This window comes from Sciurus vulgaris, assembly GCF_902686455.1.
Source record: "Sciurus vulgaris genome assembly, chromosome: 2".
In the NCBI taxonomy this organism is placed as follows: Eukaryota; Metazoa; Chordata; class Mammalia; order Rodentia; family Sciuridae; genus Sciurus; species Sciurus vulgaris.
Genome location: NC_136462.1, coordinates 129,577,717 through 129,598,680, shown reverse-complemented (window position 1 = coordinate 129,598,680; position 20,964 = coordinate 129,577,717). Strand labels below are relative to the sequence as shown.

The 20,964-nt window shown below is 35.6% G+C and overlaps 1 long non-coding RNA gene across 1 annotated transcript in view; it reads left to right on the top strand.

The window, feature by feature from the left end:
- The window catches only part of LOC306650437, a 75,157-nt gene that overhangs the window by 30,116 nt on the left and 24,077 nt on the right, over positions 1 to 20,964 (top strand). The window contains exons 10-11 of the long non-coding RNA XR_013760928.1: positions 150 to 306; positions 20,321 to 20,359. This is a non-coding gene — a long non-coding RNA (uncharacterized lncRNA). The remainder of the gene's footprint in view (positions 1 to 149; positions 307 to 20,320; positions 20,360 to 20,964) is intronic.

The following is a 20,964-nucleotide window of genomic DNA, read 5'->3' as shown; positions in this document are numbered from 1 at the left end:
CTTCTAAGTTCTGTCACAATCATAGAAAATTGCTATGTTAATTAGCTGTATATTTGTTCGTTTGCCACATCTTCTATTGACGGTTCATTTACTAATGATTTGTACTCTCTTACTTATTCCATTCAGTTCTCATTTCTCTTCTTTTTCAGAATTTTCCCTGTCTGTACTTGCATTTTTTCTCAGTTGATGCTTACAATTACTTTGCAAGTTGGAAAAATGCAGTTTTAAATTCACTTGCACCAAATTTAATAGATTAATTACAGAATAGATCACTTTAAAATTGAGTCTTCCTTATCCAACTTCAAGGTATGTCTTTCTATTTCTAATCAGATCATTGTATTGGGATACTGCCAGTACAGTTGAACAATTGTTTTATTCCTATAATATTTCATAAGTTTTGTTCATTGTAGTGATTGGGATCAGTTGTTCAATTTATTTTCTTATTTTGTATCCTATGTAATAGTGTTCTTTGCATAATTTATAATTTTTATTAATCTTGATTAAATACTCTGAGAAGTTCTTCTAGAGTACATAAAACTAGAATGTAGAATTGATTATTTGGCCATTAACATTAATCTTTTTGGTTTGAGGTTACTTAGGTTTTTACTGGTAATTTCATAAAACTTCTAATGAATTTTTACAGAATTTAGTGGCAGATTTAATTAGTTTATGTTATAGCTATTTATTATTGATTAGGGTAAAATTTAAATTTTTAAACATTTGAGCATTCTTTCACCCTGGGAATAAAATTAATTTGTTATAAAATATTATACTTCCCTTTATGTTAAAATTTTATGTTGAATTTTTGAAATGATATTTGCAAGCAATAAGTTTTTTATTTCTTCTATTTTTGTCAGATCATTAGTGTTTTAATGGCTCTGAGACCAGTTTAAGATTGGAAAGAATTAAATACATGCATAACTTCTTTAAAATGCTTTTAATTTGAGATAATTGTTGGAGTTAAAATATGTTAAAATAGTACTACATAGTAATTTTATATTTGCCCCCACCTTTCTTATATTATTTAGTTCTCTAAATCAGGGCATTATCATTGATATAATGATGTTAACTGATTCACATACCTCATTCATATTTGTGTTGTTAGCGTCAATGACATTTTACTGGTCTGTGATTGAAAATTTGTTCCTACGTTGTATAGAGTTGTCCTGTGCCTCCTGTTTTGGTCATTTGTCCATTTTTTTATTTTAATGATCTTTATTCTTAGAGCATTCTACAAAATATCTGACTATTTACTCTCCCTTTCTGTGGGTTTGTCTAATCTTTGTGATTGAGATAGAGGTTATTTGGGGGAAAGAATGCTAGAGAAATGGCTTTATGCTGTTATCATGTCATTGCAAAAGGGGAATATATTATTGATCTTGTTGCTGGTGATGTGACTTTATTTGTGTTATAATTAATATTTCTTAAAGCTGATACTGCAAATATTATTCCACATAACATTTGTATCTACTAACGTAATACATTGGTCTTTCTTGCTTGCAACTGTTACTATTTAGGTGTTAGATGTAATTTAGAAAAATTGTTGTGTTTTATTAAGTGCAGTTTTTTGTTCGTTTTTAGATAGTGGGGATTAAACAGAGGACCTTGCCTGTGCTAGGGGATTGCTCTAACACTATGCTGCTTCCCTGGTGCCCCCTTTGAAATTTTTGTTTGATTTAGAAAAAAATTTTTTAAGTTGTTGATGGACCTTTATTTTATTCATTTATTTATATGTGATGCCAAGACTCAAACCCAGTGCCTCACACATGCTAGGCAAGTGCTCTACCACTTAGCGACAACCCCAACATCTTTATTTGAATTTTGAGACAGGATCTCTAGATTGCCTAAGTTGGGCTTCAAACTCTACTTATTTATTCTATTTAGTTGTTATACAGTACCAGGATATACCCAGGCTTCAAACTTTCAATTTTCTTTCCTCACCTTTCCAAGTAGCTGGGATTAGGGACAAATGTAATTAATGCATTTGAACTATAGTTAAGAGCTTTATAGAAATTGTTAAAATATTGAAGTTTAAGTGTATTTTACTATAATAAAATACAGTGTGTGTGGGGAGAGTCAGTGTCAGGCCACAGATGGATATCTCCTTACTGCCACCAAGCCCAGGTGCAATTGGAATTTTATATTGTAAAAAAGTATGAAAAGAGTTCTTCTTTATCTTCCGCTTATTTGTTTTATCAATAGGGATTCATGGAAATTTGCTTTTTTCTATGGATGAAACTAATCAGTGTGATTTTTATATTTACTGATATTGTCCCAAATTTTGCTATTTAGTATTCTTATGTTAGTTCTTATTTTCTGACCAGACCTTAGTCTTTCTTATTAATCTAGTCTTTCTTATTAATACTCATTTAAATTTTCTGGACACAACAATGTAAAATTTCAAAATTTTTTTTCTTACCCTGGTGATACCAGCTTTTTTCCTTTGGATATATGGTTTATTATGGGAATTGGTATATGAGAAGCAAGAAATGGGTGCCAAGAATGTTCATTTCTATTTGTTACTATTTCTTACAAGCTAGTCTAAGAAATGGTGTGGACTTATGTGTATTTACTGGAATTGCCCTTGTCCATAATTTTTATTCTAGCAAACTACTAATTGATAAATAGGTTTTGTATAATATTACCATATTAACTAATTTTAGATTTTTTATTGAATATGTAATTAATAGAATATATAGGTGATATGCAAATACATTTCAACTATACAGAATATAACAAGAAACAATCTTATAAATATATTACATTTGTTTGGAAAAGCTCCTATTCTTCAATGTGTAGATAGCTCTGTATGTGTTACCAAGGTACAGTATGATCTTGGTACAGATTTCTTTATCATTATTATAGATACTTTCCCTTTGATTTTTGTCCTGGCCTTAATTTCTTAATTTCTTTTGGCTTCATTGTACAGTATAATGTCTTATGATACTTTCAATTTTCCATATGCTAATAGGATTTCTTGAAATTGGTCCAGTAGAGACTGATAATGGTCTTTGATTTCTTTTTCCCCCCGTTTATTGACAAATTGCCAACTAACTTCTGGTATTATTTTGTTATTTTTTTCTGAATTTTATTATATCCCAAGTTTGGGAGACATTTCTCTTATTTATACATGATCATCATAGTGTTTGCTAAATGTCACTAAATTAATAATTTTTTTGTTGGGGAGACTAGAGATTGAACCCAGCGTCATTTTTTAACCTCTGAGCCACATCTCCAGCCCTTTTAAAATATTTTTATTTAGAGACGGTCTTGCTAAGTTGCTTAGGGCTTCGATAAGTTGCTGAGGCTTACTTTGAACTCATGATCCTCCTATTTCAGTCTCCTGTGCCATTGTGATTACACATGTGCACCACTGTGCCAGGCTAAATCAACAATTTTTTATGGTGTAATACAGAGGTAATATCTCTACTGAATTTTAAAAACAGTTTTTGTGTTAAAATTGGCACCTCAAAAATATATTGTATTTCGTATGGTTCGTTAATGTGTTTCTTTGAATTTGTAACAACCCTTTTGTTGTTGTGCTGGGAATCAAACTCAGGTCCTCAGGCATGCAAGATAGATCACTGAGCTATATCCCCAGGTACATCTTTTGCATTCTAATATTTTCTTATTATGGTTTTTAGAGCAAATCAAGTTATTTTCCCTGTGAAAGTTTTATATTTGAACATTTTAGGTTTGGTTGTTTTCACTCCTGTAGAAGTGTTCATTATTTAATTTCTTTAGTAATTATAAATAAATGCTATGTGTAAATGGTTTTATCAAACCGAATCATCTATCATTTACTATATAAACATATCACAGTTTATTCATTTATTATGAATGCTGTAACATTTATTTTTTCTTTCTGTGATGTTGAGACTTATGAAGTTATATCATTTTTTATTTTCAGTAATGAAGGTATAATCCAGTGGTGCTTTACCACTGAACTACATCCACTTAATTATTTTTTATTTTGAGACAGGGTCTCACTAATTTGCTGAACTTCTCTCTGAGTTACTGAGGGTCTTGCTAAATTGCTGAGGCTAATTTTGAACTTGGGATCCTCCTACCTCAACTTTCCAAGTTGCTGGGATTATAGGTGTGTACCAGCATGCCTCACCTGTCATTTCTTTCATACATAATTAATTATGTCTTCAGATGAGTGTGGAGGCTATTAACTGGAAGTTGAAGTGGGAGGTTCATGGAAGTCCAGGAATTCAAGACCATTTTGGGCAACACAGCAAGTAACTATCTCAAACATAAACAACAACAACAAAAATAAAAATATATAAAAATCCTGACCTATTTGTATTTCATTAGTTGGTGTATTTGTTCTGAATGTCAACAGATTTTCCATTTAAATAATAACTTTGTCCTTCAGCTGTTTTAAATTCTAATTCCAAAAGAACTGCAAGGATATTTGAGTTCTGTTGTTAGCTTACTAATGCTTATAATTATGAGCCAGTGTATTCATGGAGACACAAAATAGGATAAAAGGGGTAATGTACATTTTAATTTTTCTGGTTCTTATGTATTCAAATATGTTTATGCAATTGGTTTATATGGTGTATAATTTGGGTATGTTCTTTTAGTCTTTAAAAAATTCACTGTGTGAGTGTATGTGTGTGTGTATAACACTAAACAATAATTTACCTTTTTATGTGTTTCCTCTTTTACAAAAATGTCTTGTTTCCATTTGTTAACTATACCGAGTTTTGGTACATTGTTTTGGGAGATGCACAATATTTTTCTCTAGGTTAAATCTTACATAGTTGTGAAGACATTTTAACTTTTAAACAGTGTTATTTTTACCATTTCCTCTGAATGTTGACAAAAACATGTACTATCTCATTTACTTTTTTTTTAGTTTCTAGGTTTTTATTTTTTAATTTATTTTTATTTTTTATTTTTTAATTTGTTATGATTAGTTATACACGACAGTAGAATGCATTTTGACACATTATATACAAATGGAGAACTTCCTTTGGCTGAGCATGGTGTAGAGTCACACTGGTAGTGTAATTATACATGTATATATGGTAATAATGCCTGTCTCATTCCACCATGCCTTCATCCTCCTTTCCCCTCATTCCCCTCTGCAAAATCCAAAATTCCTTCATTCTTACCCACCACACCCATTAGGATTAGCATCCACTTACCAGAGAAAACATTCGGCCTTTGGTGTTTTGGGTTTGGCTTATTGCATTTAGCATGATAACTCTAGTTCCATCCATTTACCTGCAAATGCCATAATTTCATTCTTCTGTAAGGGTGAGTAATATTCTCTTGTCTATATGTACCTTTATCCATTCTTCTGTAAAAGGGCATCTAGGTTGATTTCATATTTTAGCTATTGTGAATTGAGCTGCTATATACATTGATGTGGCTATATCATGTAGTATCCTGATTTTGAGTCCTTTGGTATAAACCTATGAGTGGAATAGCTGGGTCAAATGGTGACCCCTATTCCAAATTTTCTGAGGAATCTCCATACTGCTTTCCAAAGTGGTTGCACCAATTTGTAGTCCCACCAGCAATATGTGAGTGTACCTTTCCCCTGCATCCTTACTAACACTTTTTCTTGTATTCTTTTTTTTTTTTTTTATTGTAAACAAATGGGATACATGTTGTTTCTCTGTTTGTACATGGCGTAAAGGCATACCATTTGTGTAATCATAAATTTACATAGAGCAATGTTGTTTGATTCATTCTGTTATTTTTTCCCTTCCCCCCACCCCTCTTTACCCTCTATACAGTAGTTCCTTCCTCCATACTTGCCCCCCTCCCTAACCCTAACTCTTCCCTCCCCCTAACCCTTCCCTCCCCCCCATTATGTGTCATCCTCCACTTATCAGCGGTATCCTTCGTCCTTTGGATTTTTGAGATCGGCCTATCTCACTTAGCATGATATTCTCCAATTTCATCCATTTGCCTGCAAATGTCATAATTTTATCATTCTTTATGGCTGAGTAATATTCCATTGTATATATATACCACAGTTTCTTTATCCACTCATCAATTGAAGGGCATCTAGGTTGGTTCCACAGTCTGGCTATTGTGAATTGAGCAGCTATGAACATTGATGTGGCTGTATCTCTGTAGTATGCAGATTTTAAGTCCTTTGGGTATAGGCCAAGGAGTGGGATAGCTGGGTCAAATGGTGGTTCCATTCCAAGATTTCTAAGGAATCTCCACACTGCTTTCCAGAGTGGCTGCACTAATTTGCAGCCCCACCAGCAGTGTATGAGTGTACCTTTCTCCCCACATCCTCGCCAACACCTGTTGTTGCTCGTATTCTTGATAATCGCCATTCTAATTGGGGTGAGATGGAATCTTAGGGTGGTTTTGATTTGCATTTCTCTTATTACTAGAGATGTTGAACATTTTTCCATATGTTTGTTGATTGCTTGTAGATCTTCTTCTGTGAAGTGTCTATTCATTTCCTTAGCCCATTTGTCGACAGGATTATTTGAATTCTTGGAGTAGAGTTTTTTGAGTTCTTTATAGATTCTGGAGATTAGTGCTCTATCTGAAGTATGATTGGCAAAGATGTTCTCCCACTCTGTAGGCTCTTTCTTCGCATTGCTGATAGTTTCCTTTGCTGAGAGAAAGCTTTTTAGTTTGAATCTGTCCCAGTGGTTGATTCTAGCTTTTATTTCTTGTGCTATGGGAGTCCTGTTAAGGAAGTCTGGTCCTAGACCAACAAGGTGAAGATTTGGACCTACTTTTTCTTCTATAATCTGCAGGGTCTCTGGTCTGATTCCGAGGTCCTTAATCCATTTTGAGTTTAGTTTCGTGCATGGTGAGAGATATGGGTTTAGTTTCATTCTGTTGCATATGGATTTCCAATTCTCCCAGCACCATTTGTTGAAGAGGCTATCTTTTCTCCATTGCATATTTTTGGCCCCTTTGTCTAGTATGAGAAAATTGTATTTATTTGGGTTTGTGTCCGTGTCCTCTATTCTGTACCATTGATCTACCTTTCTATTTTGGTACCAATACCATGCCGTTTTTGTTACTATTGCTTTGTAGTAGAGTTGAAGATCTGGTATTGCAATACCCCCTGTTTCACTCTTCCTGCTGAGGATTGCTTTAGCTATTCTGGGTTTCTTATTCTTCCAGATGAATTTCATGATTGCTTGCTCTATTTCTGTAAGGTACGTCATTGGGATTTTAATTGGAATTGCATTGAATTTGTATAGCACTTTAGGTAGTATGGCCATTTTGACAATATTAATTCTTCCTATCCAAGAACATGGAAGATCTTTCCATCTTCTAAGGTGTTCTTTAATTTCTTTCTTTAGTGTTGTATAGTTCTCATTGTAGAGGTCTTTCACCTCTTTTGTGAGATTGATTCCCAAGTATTTTATTTTTTTCGAGGCTATTGTGAATGGGGTAGTTTTCTTAATTTCTCTTTCTGAAGATTCATCACTTATGTATAAAAATGCGTTGGATTTATGGGCATTGATCTTGTAACCTGCTACTTTACTGAAATCACTTATGAGTTCTAAGAGTTTTCTGGTGGAATTTCCAGATTCCTCTAAATATATAATCATGTCATCAGCGAACAGGGATAGTTTGAGTTCTTCTTTTCCAATTCGTATCCCTTTAATTTCTTTGGTTTGTCTAATTGCTCTGGCCAGAGTCTCAAGAACGATGTTGAATAGAAGTGGTGAAAGAGGGCATCCCTGCCTTGTTCCAGTTTTTAGGGGGAATGCTTTCAGTTTTTCACCATTTAGAATGATATTAGCCATGGGCTTAGCATAAATGGCCTTTACAATGTTAAGGAATGTTCCCACTATCCCTATTTTTTCTAGTGTTTTGAGCAAGAAGGGGTGCTGTATTTTATCAAATGCTTTTTCTGCATCTATTGAAATAATCATGTGATTCTTGACTTTAAGTCTATTAATATGGTGAATTACGTTTATTGATTTCCTGATGTTGAACCAACCTTGCATCCCTGGGATGAAACCCACTTGATCATGGTGCACTATCTTTTTAATATGTTTTTGTATGCGATTTGCTAAAATTTTGTTGAGAATTTTTGCGTCGATGTTCATTAAGGATATTGGTCTGAAATTTTCTTTCCTTGATGAGTCTCTGTCTGGTTTAGGTATCAGTGTGATATTGGCTTCATAGAATGAGTTTGGGAGGGTTCCCTCCTCTTCTATTTTATGGAATACTTTGAGAAGTATTGGAATGAGCTCTTCCTTAAAGGTTTTGTAGAACTCAGAACCCATCTGGTCCCGGACTTTTCTTTGTTGGTAGGCTTTTGATGACTTCTTCTATTTCAGTACTTGAAATTGGTCTATTTAAATTGTTTATGTCCTCCTCATTCAGTTTAGGCAATTCATATGTCTCTAGAAACCTGTTGATGTCTTCGAAATTTTCTATTTTGTTGGAGTATAGATTTTCAAAATAGCTTCTAATTATGTTTTGTATTTCAATCCTGTCTGTTGTGATATTTCCTTGTTCATTCCGAATTTTAGTGATTTGGGTTTTCTCTCGTCTTCTCTTTGTTAGTGTGGCTAAAGGTTTATCAATTTTGTTTATTTTTTCAAAGAACCAACTATTTATTTTGTCATTTTTTTGTATTGTTTCTTTTGTTTCAATTTCGTTGATTTCAGCTCTGAGTTTAACTATTTCCTGTCTTCTACTACTTTTGGTGCTGGTCTGTTCTTCTTTTTCTAGGGCTTTGAGCTGTAGTGTTAGGTTGTTTATTTGTTGAGTTTTACTTCTTTTATTAAATGCACTCCATGAAATAAATTTCCCTCTAAGTACTGCTTTCATAGTGTCCCAGAGATTTTGATATGATGTTTCTTTGTTCTCATTTACCTCTAAGAATTTTTTAATTTCCTTCCTAATATCTTCTGTTATCCATTCATCATATAATAGCATATTGTTTAATCTCCAGATGTTGGAATAGTTTCTGTGTTTTACTCTTTCATTTATTTCTAACTTCAATCCATTATGATCTGATAGAATACATGCTAGTGTCTCTATCTTCTTGTATTTGCTAACATTAGCTTTGTGGCATAATATATGGTCTATTTTAGAGAAGGATCCATGTGCTGCTGAGAAGAAAGTGTATTCACTCTTGGTTGGATGGTATATTCTATAAATGTCCGTTAAGTCTAAATTATTGATTGTGTTATTGAGATCTATGGTTTCTTTGTTCAATTTTTGTCTGGAAGATCTGTCCAGTGGTGAGAGCGGCGTGTTAAAATCACCTAGTATTATTGTGTTGTGGTCTATTTGGTTTCTGAAATTGAGAAGGATTTGTTTGACATACATACATGAGCCACTGTTTGGGGCATAGATGTTTATGATTGTTATATCTTGCTGATTTATGCTTCCCTTAAGCAGTATGAAATGACCTTCTTTATCCCTTCTGACTAACTTTGGCTTGAAGTCCACATTATCGGAAATGAGGATGGATACTCCAGCTTTTTTGCTGAGTCCATGTGCGTGGTATGTTTTTCCCCATCCTTTCACCTTTAATCTATGGGTATCTTTTTCTATGAGGTGAGTCTCTTGCAGGCAACATATTGTTGGATCTTTCTTTTTAATCCAGTCTATGTCTTTTGATTGATGAATTCAGGCCATTAACATTCAGGGTTATTATAGAGAAATGATTTGGTTTCCCGGTCATTTGGTTCATTTTTAAAATTTTGTTTATTCATTTGTTTGACACAACTTGTTTCCTCCTTTATTTGACAATTCTTTTAGGATAATTCCTCCCTTTGCTGATTTGCTTCTTTGTTTTTCATCTCTTCCTCATGGAATATTTTGTTGAGAATGTTCTGTAATGCTGGCTTTCTTTTTGTAAATTCTTTTAGCTTTTGTTTATCATGGAAGGATTTTATTTCATCGTCAAATTTGAAGGTAAGTTTTGCTGGGTATAAGATTCTTGGTTGGCATCCATTTTCTTTCAGGGCTTGAAAAATGTTGTTCCAGGCCCTTCTAGCTTTTAGGGTCTGGATTGAAAAATCTGCTGATATCCGTATTGGTTTCCCCCTGAATGTAATTTGGTTCTTTTCTCTCACAGCCTTTAAAATTCTGTCTTTATTTTGTATGTTAGGTATTTTCATTATAATGTGACGTTGGTGTGGGTCTGTTGTAATTTTGTGTATTTGGAGTCCTATAAGCCTCTTGAACTTGATTTTCCATTTCATTCTTCAGATTTGGGAAATTTTCTGATATTATTTCATTGAATAAATTGTTCATTCCTTTGGCTTGTTTCTCTAGGCCTTCCTCAATCCCAATAATTCTTAAATTTGGCCTTTTCATGATATCCCATAGTTCTTGTAGATTCTGTTCATGATTTCTTACCATCTTCTCTGTTTGTTCAACTTTGTTTTCAAGGTTAAATATTTTTTCTTCAATGTCTGAGGTTCTGTCTTCCAGGTGTTCTATCCTATTGGATATGCTTTCTATGGAGTTCTTAATTTGGTTTATTGTTTCCTTCATGTCAAGGATTTCTGTTTGGTTTTTTTTCAATATCTCTAACTCTTTATTGAAATGATCTTTTGCTTCCTGTATTTGCTCTTTTAACTGTCGATTGGTGCGATCATTCAATGCTTGCATTTGCTCTTTCATCTCATCGTTTGCTTCTCTGATCATTTTAATTATGTACATTCTGAACTCCTTTTCTGTCATTTCTTCTGCCATGCTGTCATTGGGTTTTATTGATGTAACATCTAGATTTGTTTGCAGCATTTTCTTTCCTTGTTTTCTCATATTGTTCAGGTATCAGTGGACCGCTGAGATATTGCAGATTTCCTCTGTTGATTTACAATGTCCCTGAAGATTTCTATATATGTCCCCTCTTAGCCTTCAGTAGGCTGAAGTCTTGGAGGAAGTTGATAATGCGGTGCTCCACAAGGAAGCTGCCTCTCTAGGAGTGGTGGCCTTCAGGTGGGGTATATTCCCTGCTAGTGGGCAGAGGTGCCTCCACTTGTTGACCAATGGTCATCCAAAGGGGACCTAGGCTGTGGGCTGAGGCAAGGCCTGTTTGGGCTTGTGTCTCTGGTTTTACCATCCTTGTGGGGAAACCTCACCAGGCAGGGAAGACTCACCCAGTGGGGAGGTCTCGCTGGTCAGTTTCCTCCTAGAGGTTCCCCTCAATTTACAGCTACTGCCTGGGCTGGGCTGCCTTCCTCTGTAAAGTTTCCAGGGGTCCGGCCCTACCTCCTGGGCCTGGGAGCCTCACCCTTCGCAGATGAATCTCCTTAGGCTGCCCCTCCTCAGAGAATTTGCCCACAGGCCTGGAACCTTCGCTCCGCCCTAAGCCTGTCTCTGTGTGGCTCTTCCACCCAGAAGCCTCCTAGATCCTGGGACCCTGCTCTGCACCTAATCGCCTGGCTGTGTGGCCCCTCCTCTGAGCAGCCACCTGTGGCCCCGAACAATCGCTCTGAGTCCCAGAGACCCGCCTCAGGCCTCTTCCTCCAGACAGCTGCCCAGTATTCCGGTGCGGTCACTAGGAGTCCAAGAAACTCACTTCGTGCCTCCTCCTCCCACCAGCCACCCGTAGCCCGGGGCAATCAATCACTCCAAGTCGAAGTGACCCTCCCCGTTCCTCCTCCTTCTCCAGATAACCCCCCGGGTGTTCAGGAGCAGTCCCTCTGAGTGGCTCTGAATCCTCGTGACCCGCTGCACGGGTCCTCTGGGCAACCGCCCGGAGCTCAGGTGCGGCCACTCAAGACCAAGCGTCCCACCACGCTTCTCCTCCAGGCAGCCCCCCTGTGTTCAGGATGTGTCACTTTAAGACCAAACAACTCACCACTCGCCTTCTCCTCTGAGCAGCCGCCTGGAGCGCTAATGCAGTCACTGCGAGTCCAAAGGACCTGCCGCGCTCCTCCTCCTCCTTCTCCTACTCCTCCGGGCAGGTCCCGGCGTTCAGAAGTGGTCAGAGTCCAAACAGCTCGCCACGCAGCCCCTTCTCTGGCAACCGCCTGTAGCTCTGGTGTAGTCACCCGAATCCAAGCGGCCGCGCTCCTCTTCCTCCTCCTAGTCCTCAGGGCAGGCCCCGGTGTTCAGAAGCGTCGTTCTGATTCCAAACAGCTCGCCGCGCAGCTTCTCCTCTGGCAACCGCCTGTAGCTCTGGTGCAGTCTCTCCGAATCCAAGTGGCCACGCTCCTCTCCTCCTCCTCAGGGCAGGCCCCGGTGTCCTGAGTCCACACAGTTCTCCTCGCCACTCTTCCCCTGGGCAGCCGCCGGAGCCCCAGTGGTTGCTCCGAGTCCCAGCGCTGTGCCCAGCGGCCTCCTTTACGGCGCTCCCAGCTGTCCGAGTTCACAGCTCCAGCGGGGAGAGGGGCGTCTCCCGGCAGTTCTACTTCAGAAAGTTTCCTGCGTTCCGGGACCCCTGTCCCATCCGGGATGCCCCCCCAGGGGGTGAGAGTCACCCGGCTGCTTTGAGTTGGTCCCAAGCGTCTCAATATCTCCTCTTTTGAATCCTGAGTCCTGGAGCAACATGAAATGCAGCCACCCTCTAGGCCGCCATCTTGAAACCCCTCTTGTATTCTTGATAATTGCCATTCTGACTGGAGAGAGAGGAAATCATGGAGTAGTTTTGATTTGCATTTTGCTAATCACTAGAGAAGACAGCCTTTTTTAAAAATTCAGTCTGCCAATCTGTCTCTCTTGATGGATGAGTTTAGGCCATTAACATTCAGGGTTATTATTGAGATATGATTTGTATTCCTGGTCATTTTGGTTTTACTTTTGGTTTTTAACTTTGACTTAGTTTTTTCCTTTGACTTTTCCTTTAGTGTAGTTCATCCCTTGGCAGATTTTTGTTGTTTTTCATTTCTTCCTCATGGAATATTTTGCTGGATTGTTCTGTAGTGCAGGCTTTCTAGATGTGAATTATTTTAATTTTGGTTTATCATAGGAAGTTTTTATTGCATCTTCAAATCTGAAGCTTAGTTTTGCTGGATATAAAATTCTCAATTGGCATCAATTTTCTTTCAGAAATTGAAATATGTTATTCCAGGACCTCCTGATGTTGAGGGTCTGTGTTGAGACATCAGCTAAGATCTGAATTGGTTTCCCCCACCTGTAATTTGATTTTTTTCTCTCATAGCCTTTAAAATTCTGTCTTTATTCTATATGTTAGACATTCTTATTATAATGTCCCTTGGTGTGGGTCTGCTGTAATTTTGTACATTTGAGGTCCTGTAAGCCTTTAGTTGATTTTCCATTTCATTCTTTAGATTTGGGACGTTTTCTGATATGTCATTGTAAAGATTATGCATTCCTTTGGTTTGTATCTTCATGCCTTCATCTCTTCCAAGAAATCTTAAATTTGGTCTTTTCATGTTATACCCCTTTTATTTACTTTAATGTTTCTAGTCAAGCAATATAATATTTAAAATTTCTGTGCTTAAATGGATGTGTTCATTTTACACTTTTAGTTATGACTTTCTGAGCCCCCTATGATATAGATTGTTCCTGTTTTCAAGTAATGAAGGAGATTGAACCTGTCTCAAGAGTTCTTGGATTAAGAGAATTAATATATGTAAGGAGTTTAGAAGAGAACTTGGCATATCACAGTACTTTATTTTGACTCTAATAATATAGATTGTAACATCAGTAATAACTTTTTATAAAGTAGTTAGTGAGATAGAAACTGAATTTTGATTCTCTCTGGGTCTATTAACTTCAATGTTGCAGTGTCTTATTCTCATTAGTAATATTTGATTTTTGCTCAAAATATTTTTAATATGTCCACTTTTATTGTTATATTTTTAGTTGAATTAATTGTGCCATTACATTTTGCAGAAACATAAAGTCAGTTTTGAAGTAATTCCTTAATATGTTATCTCATTTTAAGTCTTACTGATTCATGTTTACATGATTTTATCACAATTGTTAAATAAATCTTTGTTTATAAAACTTTGGAAATCGAAGCATGAATTGTAATTATTAGGCATACTGATTTTAAAGGAAAATAATTTGAGAGATGTGGTAAAATATATTAAAATTTTTAACTGTACTAATGCCATTCATCTTCAAAAGTACCTTTTGAAATCTTTCTATTTTGTATTACTTTTGATAATTAGCCATTACTTCTCTATTTATGTGAACTTATAATTTCATACCTGGCAAAATAAAACAATTAAAACACAGTTTTGAATGATAAACAGTTTAGTTATTCCTCTCTGATTAAAAAAAGTCAGTGCTTATTCTTCCAGATAAGTAGAACAATAATATAATTCATAAGGAAAGAAAAGTCTAGAAATTTCCTCTAATACGGAAATAATTCTATATTCTAGCAGGTTTAGTGTTACTTTTTATTCCTTGACCAGAGTACTGTACACCAGTTACTAGGTCTCTTACCTCTATTAGGGCAAATTCAAAACTTCAGTTTAATGTAATAAGAACAAGTTATCAATCAATTTATTTTTTTTGTTGTTTGGATTACCCAAATCTTCCATCATAAACCTCACATAAAGAGGAATGCATCATGTTAGTTCAGAGGACGGAAGATGATTGTTATGGGTTTGTTTGTTTTTTGGTGTGTGTGTGTGTGTGTGTGTGTGTGTATGTATGTGTGTGTATACTAGGAATTGAACCTAGTTTCATACTTGCTCTTCCATTGAGTTTTGCTCCTCACCCCTCTATTAATTGAAGTTGAAGATAAAATGGGTGAGATACAAATGAAGAAATTATTATGCTTGTGATGCCATTTTCCAGTAACAAATTGTTAATAATTTTGTGAAAACTGGTCCTGATTAAAGGGAAGGAGGGTACTTAATATTATTTTGTGGCTTTCTGCAAATTCATAATAATTAACACTGAGAAAGGAATGCCGGATTTTCAAATTGTGAGTGAGATGTCTTTGCCTTCATTAGTGGAAGTCATTAATTAATATTCTGCAATGAAATTTAGTACCATCTTCTGCCACATTTAGGCTCATTAAATTGTACTAAGCCACATCCCCAACCCTTTAAATTTCTTCTTCTTCTTCTTCTTTTTTTTTTTTTTTTTTTTTGGGGTGCTGGGGATTTAAACCCAGGGCCTTGTGCTTGCAAGGCAAGCACTCTACCAACTGAACTATATCTCCAGCCCTTAAATTTCTTATTTTGAGACAGGGCTTTGCTAAGTTGCTTTAGGACCTTGCTAAATTGCTGAGGCTTGTCTTGAATTTTGAGTTGTTCTGCCTTAGCCTCCCAAATTCCTGGGATTGTAGGTGTGTGTCACTGTGCCTGGCTTAGGCTCTTTATATTCATACTTTCAGCTTTGATCTCTACTCTACTGATTTGAGTAGATAGTGCAAAAAATTGTTTTGTTCCATGCTAGGGATTGAACTTGGGGCTTGCACATGCTACACAAGCACTCTGCTGCTGACCTACTGGTACAAATGTGTTGAACTGGAGTACTATGCCACTCCAGTGGCTTAATCATAAGGAACTGACTATTTCTTTATTTTGAAGGACAATAACTATATGTATATATAGTGTTTTTTGAGGGGGGTGCTGGGGGTTGAACCCAGGGCCTTGTTCTTGCGAGGCAAACACTCTACCAACTGAGCTATATCCCCATCCCTCCATATTATTTTTATGTACAGGAAACTGTACATTTGAACAAGGTTTGTGCCCAGCTGTAGCCTTTTCCTTTTCCTTTGTAGCAATGGGAACCCTGGATTTTGAGTCTTGGATGTTTCCTCTCCAATGAAGTCAGGAATTCATAAGGAAAGAAAAGTTTAGAAATTTCCTCTAATACAGAAATAATTCTATATTCTAGCAGATTTAGTGTTACTTTTTATTCCATGACCAGAGTACTGTACACCAGTTACTAGGTCTCTTACCTCTATTAGGAAAAATTCAAAATTTCAGTTTAATGTATATTTACCAATGTAATTGATCTTGGTGGCTTCTTATAGCTTAGTGATTATGTTTCTTGGGAATTTATCTCTACAAAGACCTTGGTGGTCCAGGTCCTTCTGACAATGTTCCAATATGGCTTTTCCCTTGATGTTGCAGTTATAAACCCCTATCTTATGTCACAGGACAGGAGGAAGGAAGACAACCAGATTAATGGGATTCATACCAGGTACAGTAATAAGCAACTGTTTCCACCTAGCAACAGTGGCCAAAGGACAAGTGGTCTTTTCGTTGGGACGGTTTGTTGGGACAGTCCCTTTGCCTGCTGCTTTCATCTCACAGGGCCAACTGCCTCTGCTTCTCTTCCATTTTCTTGGATCTATATTTGTGAACCACAATAAGAAGTTAGAGTAGTTGTTTGGCATTCCAAGTTATGAGTGACTATAGTCACTGTAGGCACCTTTGCTGGTATAACCTGATGTAATAGGGCTGTTTAACGAGAGTAAGTTTCATTTGGCACTCTATTCCCTGACAGCTGCCAGAACTCTTGAGTCTTTTCTCAGATCAGATAAACCACTTTCTTGGCCTCATTCACAGTGGCAAAATCCATAGCCATTGTCTTCTCTTTGAACTTTCTCGAGTCTTGGGCTGCTGGGGATGAAGGAACATGAAAATGACTTTCTGATATGTTAACAGAGGCATTTTCACACTTTGTTGTTACTCTTTTTTTAGATGAGTTATAACAATATAATTTCTATACTTATGGTTTTCCTTCTATCCCTTTCACTCAGCCTTATTTGTCCTGTGATCCTTAGTGATCCCATGATCATTAAATTACCCTCCACTTTTGGCAGTACTGGGAATAGAACCCAGTGATGCTCTTCCTTTTATCTATGCCCCCAGCCATTTTTATTATTTATTTTGCAGTAGGGTCTTGCTAGGTTGCCAAGGCTGACTTCAGTTTGCGATTCTCCTGCCTAGGAGTAGTGTAGTACTCCTCACTGGAATTAGAGACATTTGCCACCATGTCCTATTACTTTATTTTAATTTTGAAACAAGGTCTCACTAAATTACCATTAAATTGCCTCAACTTTCCATGTAGCTGGGACTACAGGCCTGCACACTGTGCCCAGCTAAATCCTCATTTTTTTATATGAAGGTGAGGCATAAATATTATTAATAAAGTTAACTATAATCTAAGGTTCTAATGAAGGGCTTATTTTCTATTTTAAAATATTTGATTTATAGTAATGTGTTCATGTTCCATAATATTTTTTTTTCAGAATTATTCTAAAGTTTTCCAGGGATTTTTATAGATCATGGCAGTGACTCATGTGTACTCACAAAAACAGTAGTATTTCTTATTGGTTCCATCACAATGTGTGGTTTATTATAGCAATAGGAGGTTGTGGAAAGGAAAGTCAGATAGTTGGTCTATAAATCAATCACATGGACATCCTAAAGAGTAGGGAGTTTGGAAAATTTATCTTCCATGTTTGTGAAAGGGAACTATAAAGAATGTATTGTTAATTATAATTATTTCAAAACAAATTTCAAATGTCATAAATATTAAAGTAGTAGGTGAATGAGGCAATGAATATTAATTGGCTTGGATTAGACATACCACATTGTATACATGTCAGAACTTAATTGTATACCCCATAAATATTTATAATTAATGATTTTTAAAATTTATTTCTTTTTACTGGAATCTCCTTGTCAGGTGATTTGTGGTAGTCTGCACTTCAGGTCTCAGTGTACCTACTCTTGGCTCAGAGGAATGTGATATTAAAGGAAAGTAATCTGCATCTTACTTCCTAATGTGTGGTGATGGAGGAGAATCAGGGGAACCATAATAAATGCCAAACATTAAAGTTTTGAAAGGTATCAAATAACAACTGGGAATTTTGTATTACCCTGAGGGCCCAAGCAGTTTATTAGGCCTTGTAAGATGCTTACTTCTTTTTTCTTCATGGCTCTGCCTTTTGTCCTCTGAGACATTTTTCAATTCATCTTATCTTTCTTAATTATTTTAATACAGGCTATTTACAATATATTTATCTTCCAGGGGAACCACTGAATTTTGTGTGTTTATAGAGTTGAGCCTGAAAGATCCTTTTGTCTTAAACTCAGACTTTTAGTTTCTTTGGCAGTACAACTTAATCATAAATGTACAGCAGGTAGCCAGATATATAATATGTTCATGTAACTGTATTTGCCTAATGTATGTAATGTCCTGAGTTTGATCCCTTACTCACAAAGCAAAACAAACAAACAATGTGCAATATGTGTCATGCACACAAATCTTCATTAGCTCATATGCAATTCTGGAGTCTGTTATCTGTGGTGAATATAGAATCATGTGTTGAGGTAAAGGTGCCAGAAAAGGAGACAGTATCAGAATAATGGGATATAGTATGGAGTGGAGATGCCTTTGAGAGCCATTGGAACAGACCCACAAGAATCATTTCATGAGTGAAATGTAAAAGTTTTTCATGTTGAGTCTGTCAGAGTTTGAAGTTCCTGTAACTATAAACAGAAATTGGCATGCAAGAATACAAGATGAATGTATATAAGAAAGAAATTGGTGGTTTTGAGCTTCATTGCAGGAGTGGACAAATAAAAGAATGGGTTGGTGCAAGGAATAATGGAAAACTGGTAGTGAAATTTTCCCTTTATTATGTATTTATGTATATTAGTGGAAGAAGGGATATAAGATTGGATATTTAGAATGAAGGTTGAAAAGATGAATGTTAAACTATTTAATGGAATTTAGGATATAATAATGGATTCATAGAATGTTGTGTGGATGGCATTTGGTAAGGATGGATAAAAACATAGTATGGATGCATAAAGGAATAAAGAAATTTGAGAAATTTTTCAAATGTATTTGTTTATGTACGCATTAGTGTAGTCCATATTAAATGAAGATTATTATATTATTAATAAAGTTAACTATAACCTAAGGTTAAATGCCTAGATATTAGAATTGCATTGGATTCAAAATTGAATATTGTATGGATGTATCAATTACAGATATGTGGATCTTCATGTTGATGAATAAAAGTATGACTCATCACAATAATGGATAAATATGAAGATCCTTACGTAGATTGGTTGTATGATTATGATTGCTGTATGGTTGGTGCTTTACAGTGGTTTAATAGATATAATGATGCACAAATAGGTTCATTCAAAAAGAAGGTATAGGAATTCAATCAGTATAAGAATAGCCTGATAAAATAAGTCACATGCATAGTAGAAGTAAAGATGGTCAGTTGAAGGATGAGGTGTTTTGTCATGGGCTAATTCATTATTAATAAATGAAATCAGGAGAATCTTGTGCTTTCATAATCAAAGCATTGTGCTGGTATAAACAGTTAAAGTAGGGGGCTGGGGTTGTGACTCAGTGGTAGAGCGTTTGCCTGGCACATATGAGGCACTGTGTTCAATCCTCAGCATCACATAAGAATAAATAAATAAATAAAATAAAGGCATTGTGTCTGTATATAACTTAAAAAAAAAAAAAAAAAAAACTACTGTAGGGAGTACACCAAGTAGTTTTCTCTAGACAAAATTATTCCTTTTTTATTTTAATATTTTGGGGAGGTTGATGACTATGCCAACTTCATCTTCTGTTTATATGTACATCAGCTTCACCTTCTGTATGTATGTTGTCCATGGTATGTTACAAATTTTCCATATTTTCTAGTTTTTATTGAAGTGTTACCAGACAGATTTTTTTAGATGCTCGGCTGCCTAACATTTCCATATTGGTTCAAATCATTGTACTTTATTTTTGGTTTGTTTTTGTGGAATTTATTCTTAAAAGGTGCTGACAAAATCAGTAACTATGGTGTATTCTTTATTTTTCTGCCCATATTGATATTAAATCGATTTGTTATATAATGTATTAAAATGAAATGGATCCATATGCATTTTATAAAAAGATACTAGATTGTCAGATTGTGGAGTGATTATCTGTTGCAGTAGAGGAGATGAGGTTCATAAATTCAATGCAGTTTTCATATTTATATCATGATATGCTTTTCTTCTCTCACCATAAAATGTCAAATTATCTTAACAGAGTATAAGTTCATTTTGCATGTGCAGGCAGAAAGTTTTAATTTATCTTAGAGACAGTAAATATTTTGAAATATTTCAATAGTGGATAGGTAGAAGTAAACAAGGAAGTCAGGCCCTTCAAGGAAAAAAGGGATATAAAAGATGTCAGATAAATGGCAATAGGTATTAGCATCTGCTGCAAGTAATATTGGTTGTAATGACAGGAGTGGGTTGAAGTTCAGTTTCAGCTGCATGACTTAGGATATTGCTACTCGTATTAACAGGTAGGTAATTTGAGCATACAGAAGTCAGGAAATATTCCCATATTGGGATGGTGAAAGTTTGTTTTTAAACAGTATTTCATTTGATAGGTGAATGAAGACTATTTAAATAATTTCAAACATTACTATTGTTTTTTCTTTTATAAGCCTCTTCCACAGGCAAGGACCCAGGAGAGCTTCCTTAAGGTAAGAGCAATAAGGCCTGTATTCCAATTTTTAGTTTATTAGTTTTCATCATGTTGTTTATAGATTAGATTAGATTTTTGTTCATTGAATTTTTCTTTTTCATCAAACCTGCATTGTGACCTATGCTATTATTTTAGGATATATTTTAATGAAGGATTTAATTATCTTTTATTATTAGAGTACACTTAATGAAGTACACAATTGAAATACAAAGGGTTCTCTGACCTTTATTACCACCAGAAGTTGCATGAGAAGCACACAGGAAAGGAAAGGGAATAGATAACTGAATGTTTTGATAATGAATTTTAGTTTTGGGTAGAATTTCCATGAAATACTATGGAATATATAGTATGTTGTTATTTCTTTGTATAGTGTCTTTTCAAAGCCCTGAATGGTATATGCATTAATTATAAGAAGCTACACAGGAAATGCTGGTTTAAAGAATGAATAGGAGTTTAGATGTCATAAAAATAATTAGGGATACAATTATTAATGGGTACTTAGATCACAACAAATGGACAGAGGAGGTTAAGCACCATTTCATAATTTTCATCAATTAAGTTTTTTGTTGCTTGGAGATTACTTAGCATTAGGATTTGTGGGAG